General features: G+C 37.6%; 1 protein-coding gene across 1 annotated transcript in view; it reads right to left on the reverse strand.

The window, feature by feature from the left end:
* The window catches only part of LOC125466230 (acid-sensing ion channel 2-like), a 1,220,788-nt gene that overhangs the window by 484,699 nt on the left and 722,137 nt on the right, over positions 1–13,952 (reverse strand). The window lies entirely within an intron of this gene.

The following is a 13,952-nucleotide window of genomic DNA, read 5'->3' on the forward strand; positions in this document are numbered from 1 at the left end:
TCCTATTCAACTTCTTAGAAAAAGTGACAGAATAATCAATTTGAATATTACCTGTATGAATGGATGGATTAAAAGAGCCTTCTGGTCTTTTTGAATAAAATAAATGCACATTGTTCAATAGCTAAAAGAAATTATGATGGCATAAAGCTATACAACCCACTCAATTGCAAAGAAATTGGTTAAAATTGTGACAGAATGTTACAGAAAAGTTTGATTTTTAAGAAAAAGACTGGAAGGTGCTGCATTACATGAATTGTTACACTTAGAGGATCTGTGCTTCACAATCTTTACTAGCAGATATCGTGTAACGTCGCTGAAATGGAGTCGAAGATTTTGGGGTAATTATTCACAGATCCTTGAAATCAGCAGAGCATGTAAATAGGTTGGTTAAGAAGGCATATGGGACACTTGCTTTTGTCAGTTGTGGCATAGAGTATAAGAGCAAGGAGGTAACGTTGGTGTTGTGCACAGCATTGGTCAGGCCACAGCTGGAGTACTGTGTGCAATTCTGGTCACCTCACTACAGGAACAGTATGATAGCACAAGACAGGGTACAGAACAGGTTCACCAGGATTTTGCCTGGGATGGAGAAATTGAGCTATACGGAGAGGCTTGGATTGTTTTCTCTAGAGCAGAGAAGACTGAGGGGACACATGATTGAGGTGTTCAAGATTATGAGGGGTAGGGACAGGGTGAATAGAAAACAGCCATTCCCCTTGATTGAAGGGTCAATTACAACAGGGTACAGTCTTAGGGTAAGGGGCAGGAGATTCAACGGGGATTTGGAAAAAAAAATCACACAACAGGTGGGGGTAATTTGGAATGCATTGTCTGAGAAAGTACTGGAGGCCAGAAAAAAATATTCGGATGATCACTTCAAATATCATTACATTCAAGGATGTGGGACAAGTACAGAAAATTGGGATTAGTGCATCTTTAGTGGTATTTCTACTGGTGCAGACTCAATGGGCCAAAGGGTCTTTTCTGCACTGTACGAATCTATGAAAGAATATGCAGTTCTACAAAAATGGGATGATATTAATAAACTTTGACTGTTCGTATACCTCTTGAAGTAAGATGAGAGTTACAGGTTATATGTGCTAAATGTATAGGGATTTTATTGTATATATAAAAAACTACTTTCAACAATGAAATCCATATATTTGATTAAAATATAATGAATAGCTACTAGGTATTAGATCTATCTTAAAAGCAGTTTAATCATACTCCGTGGAAGGAAATCCTCAAACTTGTGCTTTATCAAACAAATAGTCAAGTGGTTAACTGAGTGTGGACTTGCTCATGTTCCCCTTGCTCAGGCACCCTGAGGCCTGTGCAGACAGCTGATGGCAGCAGCTGCTCAATTTGTGCAATAAGCTGCAGAAATTCACTGTGGAGAGGTGCAGTGTTAGCAAGGGCTGATATTACATATATTCCTGTGGCTGTTTCCGTCACTGTTTTATAGCTGCTTGTTCTCCGTAATATCAGTGCCAGAAATCATCTTACTTTATGTTGCTTTCAGTTTAACTGTCAATGTGCATGAGGAAGAAACATGGTTGTAACAAGCAATTCTTGCACAGAATACCAGCTAACAAAAAGCAGCAGGCAGCCCCAGGGATATCACAAACAGGAATGGCCCAAGGTCCTTACACAAACCATGATTTTGCCAATGGCCTCCATTCAATATAGTAAAATATAAGAAGTATAGGAAATTACCCTTATTTGCTTTGTATTCAAAATAGCATTCTTTAAAGCCTGGTGCCCTAGTTTGCTTACACGGCCAGGCCAGTCTGATCATAGAGTTTGCTTGTAGTTAATCAAAGCTGAGAGGTCACAGAATTATCATTTTTGGACAATGGTTTAGTTAAGGCAATGAGTTCAAGTATAAACTTGCCCTTACACTGTGCCCCTTGTAAAGACTGTCAACGTCTCACAACAGAAATCACTGTCTTGTATGTCATGGAGATCTGATGGTTTTGTTGGTAATCAGAAAGCCAGACTAGTGAATGCTCACTGGGAGCATAATGGCTGTCATGTCGAAAGGCAATGATTTGATTATTGCCAGCTGGAGCAAAGGGACTACAGCACCTAAGGTGCAGCAGTATGATTTACCAATAGATGAGATATAAAAGTGTGAGAATGTACAAATGACAGTGTAAATCATTTGGTGTGTGCCATTATTTTTATCATAATTCATAGCAAAAGAAGGTACCTGACATTGGTATGGAAATGGCTAGCAAGGGAAAAACATGTTCAAGACCTCAAAGGTAAGAGATCACATGTTCACATTATTGGCTGTGCAGCCAAAAGCAGATTACACTTTTGCCAGTTTTCCTCTCGAACTGGAACTTTAAAAAAGTAACAAATCATGAATAGCAAGTACAGATCTTTGTTACCAACCTGGCACACATTCAGTGTAGGCAGAAAGGATCTTGGATCTTAGATCTTGGAAAACTTAACTTTATCCAATTCTTTGTGATATTTACACAGACCATTTGTTCATACAGTTGGTGGAACAGGTTGAATCAGTGGTCAGTCTGCTCAATACAATGAAAGTAACATGACTTTTCTTGTGGATCTGAATATTGTCGTACAACAAGAACGGAACTTGTTGGATGGGGGTACCGTGGCATAGCAACACTTAGTAGATAATCAACAGAATATCCTTTGAGTTGCAATTCCTTCTGAAGCTCAATAATAGTTACTTCTGAGTTGTACAAATGGGCAATGCACAAATAATTTTATCAATAGACAAAGTTAAAATTAACAAGTAATTTCAAAAATAATCCTTGTTCAATTTCAGTTAATATTTGTGTTATACTGAGTTATACTGTGGAAAAAATGTCATCTTACACCTATTCAATTAAAAATAAATACAACAGGGTTGCGGAATGCAGCAATGACAAAAGAACATTATTTTTATTGATTCATGATGATTCATTGTTACTAATGTTGAAATGTGTAATTAGAATCTAAACCCTTGTCATATTTTTAAACAATGTCATTGGCAAGTACATTGGAAATAATTAAGCAGCTAATGAAAATGTGAATCTGCACAAGACAGAGACTTTGGCCTGTGTTTTTGTGTGCTAGGTACACATTTAAAAATTGAGGGCAAGACCCAGATGTGGAAGTCTCATTTCTCTCTTTCCAACAGATCTAATTTTTGCTGGTAGAGGAAAAGGTGTGGGACATTATTCCAACAAGATGGAAACCCAAATTCAATGGCTGATGGAACTCATTGCTGAGTTCAAACCAGGCCCAGTTTTGTCAGGTCTAAAAGTCTTAACCCACACGTGAGCATTTTAGTTTTCATTTGTTCTGTCTTTGACTACTTTGAGTGAAGCATGTTGCACAGAATGAAACTAATGTAAACTTTGCAAATCTCCATGATATAATGTATACAGCAAGAACAATAAATTTACAGAATAAATGTTCTTGAAGGGCACATAGGTTCTGTATATCTGTTATGGTCTGAAGTTTTTTTAAAAAGTAAATTTCAAGCTCTTTAAACTTAGCAAAAGGCGATAGCTATTGGTGACATTTTTAAAAACCCTCTAATATGTTGTTTTGATTGTCAAACTTAGGTTAGGGAATAAAAGTAACATCTAGTCATGTGATTTCAATAGTTCTCTATGTTGTCACTTCCCCAGCAATGATATACTATTATGAATGCTTGCCTGAATCTTAAAAATTACAAATGTCTCGACAGGAACTTCTGAGTTCACAATGTGATCAATACTTAAAGAAGCTATTAAAGGATTAACCATCTTTGATATGACCACTGAAGAAAACAATTGTTTCTAAAAGCTTAAACATTTGAAAAGATTTAAAAACTTTGAATGGATTTTTATAAGTGGGAGCTTTTTCATTATCATTTATGACTGAAAGATATATTAAATTATAAACTTGTGTTTTTCTCATCCCCTTGTCCTTCCTGAGATCTACCCATACTGTGTGAGTGGAGGTTGCATGAAGTTTATGGAGGCCATGGAGTTGGATATAATTCTTGAGTTGGCATTGAGGGTTTGAGGAGCCATGAAGAGTGAGTTGGGGATGAGGTATGAGGTTTAGACTACTGAACAAACTCACAAATCAACTGGGACAAAATCCTGGAGAACAGAGGTTTTTCATGGTATTTCATCTTCTACCTTAATCTCATGTATTGTCACATTCTTTGGCAGTAATTAGCCACAATCTAGAATGGACCCTAGGCATTTCTCTTCTTTGGAAAGACACAATTGATTGGCTATATACTTTGAAGGCCATTGTTGCCATCAGGTGTGAAACAAGGCTAGGAACCAGGTATCCATAAACTATCATATCAGTTAGAGGAATGACATTATTCTGCACAATACTCTATCTTGCCAATTAGTCAATACAGCAGCTCACCAAGGCTCCTCAATAGAATCTTTCAAATATGTGACCTCTTCAAAGGTAGTGGATATATTGAACATTGCCAATTGGAAAGCTTGCCCAAACCCCATATTCCATTCTGACTTAGAATTACATCACCATTCCTTCACTATAGCTGAGTTAAAATCCTGGAAGTTCTTCCGTAACAGCATTCTCCGTGGTCTGTAGGAGTTTAAGATGGCTTGCCATCAACTTCTCAAGTGCAATCAGGGATTGATAACAAATGCTAGGCTATTTAGCAATGCCCAGTTCTGTGAAAGATTATATAAAAACTGAGGTAACTGAAAATTCATATAAAATGAAGAATAATCAATATCCTTTATCTCAGTTTGCTAGCTGAATGAATTCTTCAATGTGATTGGTTGCTAATCCTCCTTACTGAAATAACTTTCTCTGAATGCCTGATCCCTTGACTTGGTGCCAGATTCTTATAATTTCAGTAAAGAGGAAATCTATATCACAGTCCGGGATTTTTGTGGACAGTTCTTTTCAACATCTGTAATGACAGCCATTATTTATCAGTGACTGTAAAACCCAAGTCCCACAATACCTGAGCTTACAGTTTTAAGATTGATAGATACGCAGAGATAGATAGGTTCTTAATTGGTAAAGAGATCAAGGTTTATGTGGAGAGGGTAGGAGAATGGGATGGAGAAACTTATCAGCCATGATTGAATGGTGAATCAGACTCAATGGTCTAAATAGCCTAATTCTGCACCTATTTCTTATCTTATCAAGGACTTGGCTTCTGTATTGAATGGGCGTTCTTTTAGAATTTTGTTTGTTCTCAAGAAGCTATAGAATGACAAGGATAGGTGCACCTGTTCTGCAACTTCATGTATATCCAAAGAGGAAGTGTAACATCATTACTCAGGAATTTCCAAAGAGTTCACCAAAGAAGCAATTTTGGAGCTCTGGTACATCATGAAGCTACATTTATGACCTCTTACATATCTGTGACAATTCTCCCTATGCTAATGGATGGGGTTTTGGATCACCAGTCTGCAGTGCAGCACAGTATGCATGACAGCACAAAGGAACTTAAAACAGAAGTTGTAACATTACAGCAGTACTTACTTTTTCAAGATGAATGGCTACCCATGAGTGCAGAGCTACACAGATGAAACTCATGACTATACTTACTCTTTTCATCACTTGTGTAAAGGACTCCCATTGTTTTAGTACCCAGGCTTTATGTGGCCATCATATTATGAGGTTTGTTGGAGGCCGAGCACACACAAGGAAACAACATATTCTCCACCAGCTCACAGCCCTAACATTTTTTACAGGAATTCCTGCACCAGCAAGCTCAAATTTGGGCCACTAGGGATATTATATAATTATGTTCAAAGTCTAAAATTTGCAATTAAAACAATGTAATGAATCATGAAGGGCACAGGGAGAGCAGATACATGTTGCAAAGCATATTTTACTCTCTAAAATTTCCACAGATCCTCAGTATTAATCCCAAAAGGGACCTTAAAATGATAATGATATCATATATTATGCTGCATATTTCTGAAAATTCAGAAGAATAACAGAAAATGGCTCAGGGGGAGATTGTTTTTTGCATTCAAATCAGCCTGAAGCCAAACAGGTATTAGCTGCATCTGAGAAAGATAAACCTAATGACATTGAATGGGCAACAATTCCAACTAAATATGAGAGATACTGCAAACACAGTCACTGCTGAATGAATATGGTGCATTAATCTATTGTCCTCAATTTTTTCTCACATGCTACCCATGCTTGTACATTCGTCGTGAAATGTACACCAAATGAACATGACACACAAAATTACGCATTTCTCAACTAGCACCATATATATTTTTTTTACCTTAAGTTTCCAGATTTTAAGCACGTGTTTCTCCAACGGCATGATAATGATTCTCTTGGTCTTATCTCATACGATGATCAGCAGTTGGATGGGGAATATATAATGGCACAATGATGAATCTCTACAAAATTTCACAAGGTGGCAAGTTATCCCTGTCACTGCCAGTGTCATGTCTCATACTAGGTAGCATGGATCATTTGAGGTATGCTTCCTGGGTGCTATATGTGTATATCATCTCGATCAGTGCACAGTTATCGGTGCTAATTCCTGCTACACCTCTCCTGACTGGAAAGAGTCCTGATGGTGTTAGTGCTGGCTTTACTGGACTGTAAGGCTGCGATGACATTGCTGAAGCCCCATATCAGTATGTTGTGCACTGGAAGTGGTAACTAGACAGCTTCTTACTCTTGATAAGAGTGTTGTCCCATGATGAGATGCAGAGTAAATTAGCCAATAATTTTTGGTGTTAAGAAAAATGATAGCTGATTTCAGTGAAACCTCCAAAATCCTGAACAGGCTTGACAGAACTGACACAGACAGGCTATTTTGCCTGGTTGGAAGATATAAAACACTGGAGTGTAACAGTCTCAGGGTAAAAAGTTGATCACTTAGAACTGAAATGAGGGGAATTGCCTTCACTCTGAGGATTGTAAATCTTTGGAACTTTTTATCCCAAAGAGTTGTTGAAACTGCATCATCGGATATAATTAAGGCTGATAAAGACAGTCTCTTGATCTGGGATCAGGGATATGGAGAATGTGTAAGAAGTTGAAATTGAAGTCAAAGCCATGATTGTATTGATAAACAGAATGGGCTCGATTAGCTGTTTCTATTTCATATACCTCTTCCAGGACTTCCCAGCATGGAGAATCCAGACAACATTAACTTATGAACATTGGAAAATCTAAGTGGCATCAGATTCCCTAATGGCTGTACTTAAAGTTGTTTCACTGTGACATCTCAGGGCAGCTGCTTTATCAATGACCCACCCTCCATCGTGCAGTCAGAAAGTGGATATTTTTGCTGAACATTGCACAGTCTACAGATGATGACATAATCCTTAATTATATGCAGTTAGTCCTGGATAGCATTTAGGTTTCACTTTATAACTGACATGTAACGTTCACTTCAGTCAAGTACCAGGACATGACAATCTCCAAAAAGATAAACATTTCCCCTTAACTTTCAATCAGATTGTCATTGCTAAATCCCCCACCATCAACAAACTGGTGTTCCCACTGACCAAACGTTAAATTGGACAAATCACGTAGTTAGGATGGCTTAAGACCAAGTCAGTGGTTAGTTTTCCTATGGTCAATAATTCATTGCCTCACTCCCAAACCCACATCGGTATCTACAAAGGACCATCTACAATGGTTACCAAAATGAACGAATCACTCGGCAATAACACTCAAGGAGCTTGGTACCTTCACAACACAGAAGGCCACTTGATCATCAGCTCTGCCACCTGTGCAAGCATTTACTTCTTTCATTACTATGACTGTGGTGTATACCATCTAAATTATGTAACTCATTAAGTTCTTTGAAAGCACTTTCCAAACTAATGACCTCCACCTTTCACTGGAATGAAAGAGTAGAAGATGTATGGAAACACTACCATCGGCAAGCACTCCTCCAAGTCACATTCACTCCTGGCAAGCAAATTTGACCTTTGCCTTTTCTAAGTCACTGTTTCAGAATCCTCTCTTTAATTGTACTGTGGGTATGCCAGACACTCGAGAGACTGCAGAGATTCAAGCAAGATGGCTCAACACCATTTTCTCTAATGCAATTGGGGATGGGTAATGAGTTCTGTATGGTCAGTAATGATCACATTCTAGGAATTAATAAAATACACAAAGAATGTCTAGGATGGATCTCAGAAATGGCCATTCAGGACAGTAAAAACATAAGTAGTGCACATCCTTCACGTAAGACGTTACAGTGCGTCTGCAGTTTTACAGTCTCTTGCGAGATTTAATGAATTAATGATGCCCAGAAAGTAACATTTTGTTATAGATAGCTCCTAATAACACCATTTCCATAACTCAGCAACCGAAGCTGGAGAAGGCCTGTCTGTGACCCTCTGGACTGATGTGTGCTGCAAGTGCAGAAGTGACATTGTGTATGCTGAATGCTACACCAACTTTAGATCTTTGGAAAGACAATGGGAAGAAATATTTATCGTTATCATTTACGCATTCCCTTGTAGATGTTTCACAGGACACATCATATTATGTTGCATATATGTTAGCTGTCTACCAATATAAAGAATAATAGAAAATTGATGATCTGTGTTTGGAGATGCTGATGCAGGTATTTCTCCTATAACACAATAGTTACATTCTTGTGTGACCTTGCACAATAGAAAATTACCATAGAAAATTGTGATATAAGGAAATTGCTATCCAAACAGAGTCCACAATTCATCAATGATATTACAGCCAATTTGCCTTAATGAAACACAGTTATAGAAGAAATATCTGTAGTTCAATTGCATGTTCCTCTCAAACAGACTCAAGAAAATGACATCACAAGATTTCACAGAGATTTTTCCTCCTAATGAGTTAAAGGATACAGTTTGGCGGCTAAACCTGCCTGTTTTTAACCTATTTGGTTGATTATATGTATGTTCTATACATTGTTGGAAAAAGATTGACATAGTGCTGTTTTCCTGAGTCATGTCTGTGTTATGTCTATCAATTCTGTATGTCTCATAATAAAACCACAGGAACAGGCTACACACAAATGGCTGTTGGAAGTTTTTATCTAATGGCACTATACAGCATCACAGTAAATTTTGCTTGGAATGTGCAACTCATGAAAAAAAACACCTGGCGAGAGGTATGCTTGGAAGCACCAGAAGGTTCATTAAGAATTAGCAAACATCTTGTGTGAACATTCCAAAGTAAATGGTAACTTGAACAAGCACTTGCCTTGATAAATTTTGTCAAGGTATTAAATTGTTTTCCATCAAAGTTACTTATGACCTGCTTAAATACACCACACTACCTTGATCTGCCACCTGAACTCAAGTGACTGGACAGCTGCTGGTGGAGAAGTGTTTACCCAGTAAGACAAAGACAGGAAACTTGTGGCACAATTCCTTCAATGTTATATGAACAGTTATGTCAAATAAGGCTATGATTCTTCTATCTGTAGGCTTTTTAAAAACCTTGAAAGATCCAGGCCAATTGGTGAAGGCTTGATCACAATCAGTGGGTTCCCAAAATTCAGAGCAACTGCTGTTTTGTGCCATTGACTTCGATATGCTATTTATCCACTCTCCCTGTCCTCTCCCAAAGCAGTGCTAGTCAGATCTCAATACATTTTGTAGTTACACAAATTAAGTGACCTTGAAAAAACACAGGAAATCCTCTGCTTGCATCTCTATTGTGAAATGAAAAACTCCTGATACAGCCTTTCAGTAGAAAGTGAACCTTGTATCATTTTATTTGTGACAGGAAAGAGACAAAAGATTTCAATGTTTAGACGGCCAACTTTTAAGTAATTTATTGCAAAATAGTCAATAAAATTACAAATTCTTGTAAAGTTAAACTGCTGCCTGATTAGCAGCTTCAACTAAATTGAATTGTCCCCTATCCGTTATGGATTTTCTGCCCAGCTGAAAGATTATAAGGCAAATATTTAGTTTCTTTTTAAGAAAAAGAAACATTTAAGAAGATGTATTTAAAATAATTCCTCTTTCCCTTCGCTTCAGGAGGCAGCAGATGACCTCTGTGTCCAGGGATGACGCTGATTTATTTTCTTAGTGATTGTTTACTGATTGTAAAATTATTCTTACTCAGATGCCAACAGAATGGTGTCTCTACAAGGTCACATGCTCCAGCTTCAATCCTTTTGGATGAAAATTGTGCTAACTTGTGCAAGCAATTAGTGTATACAGTATGACCTCTAGTGGACTCACTCTGACTTTCAGCAAGTGTAAATATCAGATTGGTTTATTAATTATCGCTCATTTTTAATTAAAACTGATAATGACAGTCACGTATACATATCTAGTGAGAGCACAAATCCTCTTGGTTCTATAACTTCATTTTTAAAATTTCACTCCTCCAATAATAATTTCAAAACAAACCCTATTTTTACAACAACACCTGTGCACACGTCCCAGGAGTAGCTTATTGCTTCAAAATTAATTTCACACAGATACTTTGGTTTTATTTTAACCAGTCGATTGTTAATCACCATCCAGAAATTATTGTTTAAAAGTCTCCAATCTAGGTCATGGAGAAATTGAGGTAGATTGAGATTTTGTTTTGCCAGAGAGAATTCATACTCTTTCTCTCGGTAGATGCTGCCTGGAAAATAATTCTAATATCATCAACATTTATTTCTACTTCACGTTTGTGTGTATTGTATGGTTCACCTTTACCAGCATAATAAATGTATAATCACCATATGTACAGTCAAATTTATAGACACACATCCCACTCTACTTGCAGTGTAATTGTCTTGTGTTCACCTGTTCAAAATACATTTCGAACTGTCAGTTCCATTTTGCAGCTGTGCCAACCTTCCTCAAAGCTGCTGTTGAAAACTCCTTTAGATATTTTAGGTGGAGTATGAGACACTGGAGTCAACTGTTGTACTTAATCTATCAATCTTTGAATACAAGGTTGTTTGATCTATTAGGGATGCTGCACAGTAAGAATGAATTGTGAACATTTTGTCCCAACGTAACGACGGTTCAAGAAAGTTAGATTTTAGCCTTTTGAAGTTCAATGGGGAAAAACATGGGAAGAAGTTTGGATCATTGTAGTCAAAGACGATTGGAGGTTTTCAATTTGACATTCTATATGGTGGGATGAGAAATATGCTCACTTACTTAATAGCTGTATTTTTCCATGTTCAGAGGTAATCTTTCATATTTGCAGGCAGAAAACTAAAAAAAATCAAAGTCCATATTATGAAATATAAACAAGGGAGTAATTAAAGATGCATTGCCAAAAATGGAAAGCACTTTGTAATGATGCATAAAAGATAAATGGAGTCACTTTGGTTTTAAAATATTAAAAGTAAATGTTTGATATTTGTTCAAATCATTTTGTCTCTAAGCTCGCAATCTAAGTTGATGCTCCTGTGCAATACTAAAGGAGTGTTACATTGTCTGAGATGACGTTTTTGAGATGAGATATTAAATCAAGGCCTCAGCTGGGCCTAAAAGAATTAATCAAAGGAAAGTTTGGGAATTATTCTTGGTATTCTGACCAATATTCACCTTCCTGCATCAAGACAAAACATCTGGTTCTCATTCACATCATTTACATTATTTACCAATGACTTGAATCATGGAATAGAAAGTCATATAATCCAAATTTGCTGATGACAGAAATTTAGGCAGCATTGTAAACTTTGTTGATGATAGTATAAACTTACAGAGGTATATTGATAGGCTGGGTGAATGGGCAAAACTATGGCAGATGGTGTTCAATGTAAGTAAGTGTGAGATAATCCATTTTGGACCTGAGAGGGTCAAGTGCACAGATCTTTGAAGAATCACAAACAGGTGCAGAAAATAATCAGAAAAACTAATAGAATGTTGACCTTTACCTTCTTGAGGACTGAAGGATAAGGATTCAGACATCATGTTGTAATTACACGAAATGTTGGCTAGACCCATTTGCAGTACTGGGAGCAGATCTGGGCACCACAACTCAGGGATGACATTTTAGGTTTGGAAGAAGTACTACATAGGTTTACAGAAATCGTACCTGGACTTATTGAGTCATATGGCACAGAAACAGACCCTTTGGTCCAACCAGCCCATGCTGATCATAATCCCAAACTAAACTAGTCCCACCTGCTTGCACTGGACACACATCCCTCAAAACATTTCTTATTCATGTACTTATACAAAAGTCTTTTAAATGTTGTAACTGTGTATCCACCACTTCCTCTGGAAGTTCATCCTACACACGAATCACTCTGTGTATAAAAATTTGCCCCATACGTCTTTTTTAAATCTTTCCCTTCTCACCTTAAAATTATGTTCCCCAGTCTTGAAATCCCACACTCAAGGGAAAAGACACCTGCCATTCACTTTATCTATACCCCCCATGATTTTATAAACCCTTATAAGGTCCCCCCTCAACCTCCTATGCTCCAGTGAAAAATGTCCCAGCCTATCCAGCCTCTCGTTACAAATCAAACCCTCCATTCCCAGCACTTTCCTAATAATCTCTTCTGAATCCTCTCCAGCTTACTAATATCTTTCCTATATAAGGGAGACCAGAACTGGACACCATACTCCAGAAGAGGTCTCACCAACGCCCTGTACAACCTCAACATGACTTCCCAATTCTATACTCAAGGGCTTGAACAACAAAGGTACATGTGCTGAATGCCTTCTTAAACACCCTCTCCAAATAGGATACAAACTTCAAAGAATGATGTATTTGAATCCCAAGGCCTGTCTGTTCTACAACACTACCCAGGGGCCCTACTTTTAATTGTATATGTCTTGTCTTTGTTTGTTTCACCAAAGCGTGTTACCTCACAGTGGGGTGGCACAGTGGCTCTCACTGCTGCCTCACAGAGCCAGGGACCTGATTTCAACTCCACATTAGGCAACTTTCTGTGTGGAGTTTGCACATTTTGTGCCTGTCTCCCCATCATATAATCAAGATTTAAACTCCACTGCAGTTCAGAGAAAACCCTGTTTTATTGGAGGTATCGCCTTCCAGATGGAAGCAAAGCCACGCTTGAAATCTCAGTTGAACACAAACCATTTTATAGCGTAATTCAAGGATGAGCAAGGATGTTATCCTTGGTGTCCTGGCCAATACTTCTCCCTCAATCAATATCACAAGACCTCACCTAAAATATCTCGCCACTTTCTGAAGATGTCAAAGGTGCTAAATAAATGCAAGTCTTCCATTGACAGGCATTACAAACTTGGGCAAACAGTGAAGAAGCATCTTTCATTGAAGAGGAGTCAGACCAGATTCAAAACATTAACTCTGTTTCTTTCTCCATGTATGTTGCCAGACTTGCTGAGTTTCTCCAGCATTCTCTGTGTTTGTTTCAGATTTCCAGCATCTGCAATATTTTGCTTTCATTCAATAGTACACGCCAACCAGGTGAAGAATTATTACACTGAGAACTTAGTATCAAAGACAGTGTCTTTACCAGCTTTGTGAACACTATCACTTCACCCGCCTGGTGGGCAACATTGCCAACCTGCAGGCAGTTTTATGCCGAGTTCTGTAATACAGTTATGTCACTAACCAAACGTATGGATCATGCTGCAATATTTGGCAGTGAAAATTAATTCTCATTAAACGTACTTTTGCTTTTTCTCAGAAATCACTGCTATAAAATAAACCTGGGATCCAAAGATAAGAGGTTTATTTTATTTTTTCAACCGGATTATGGTGATGTAAGTCAAATGCTTTGGTCATAACTCATTTACAATGCCATATTCACGACTGTCTCAAAATGCTACCTGTTCCCAGAGGCAATTTTTTAAGTCTAGATTATAAATAACGTACAATCAACCAAAATGAAATGTGACAAACTGGAACTATTCAAATCCAGAGGAAATCTGTTTTTCTACTTCAAAGATAACCTCAATCCCTAACTTTAAATTTCCACGCCAGAGAAGTATATTCCAAATTAGAATTACAATAGAATCTGCTACTCTGAACCATGTACATCCAGCTTACATTTCCCTATT

The sequence above is a fragment of the Stegostoma tigrinum genome, chromosome 31, assembly GCF_030684315.1.
Source record: "Stegostoma tigrinum isolate sSteTig4 chromosome 31, sSteTig4.hap1, whole genome shotgun sequence".
In the NCBI taxonomy this organism is placed as follows: domain Eukaryota; kingdom Metazoa; phylum Chordata; class Chondrichthyes; order Orectolobiformes; family Stegostomatidae; genus Stegostoma; species Stegostoma tigrinum.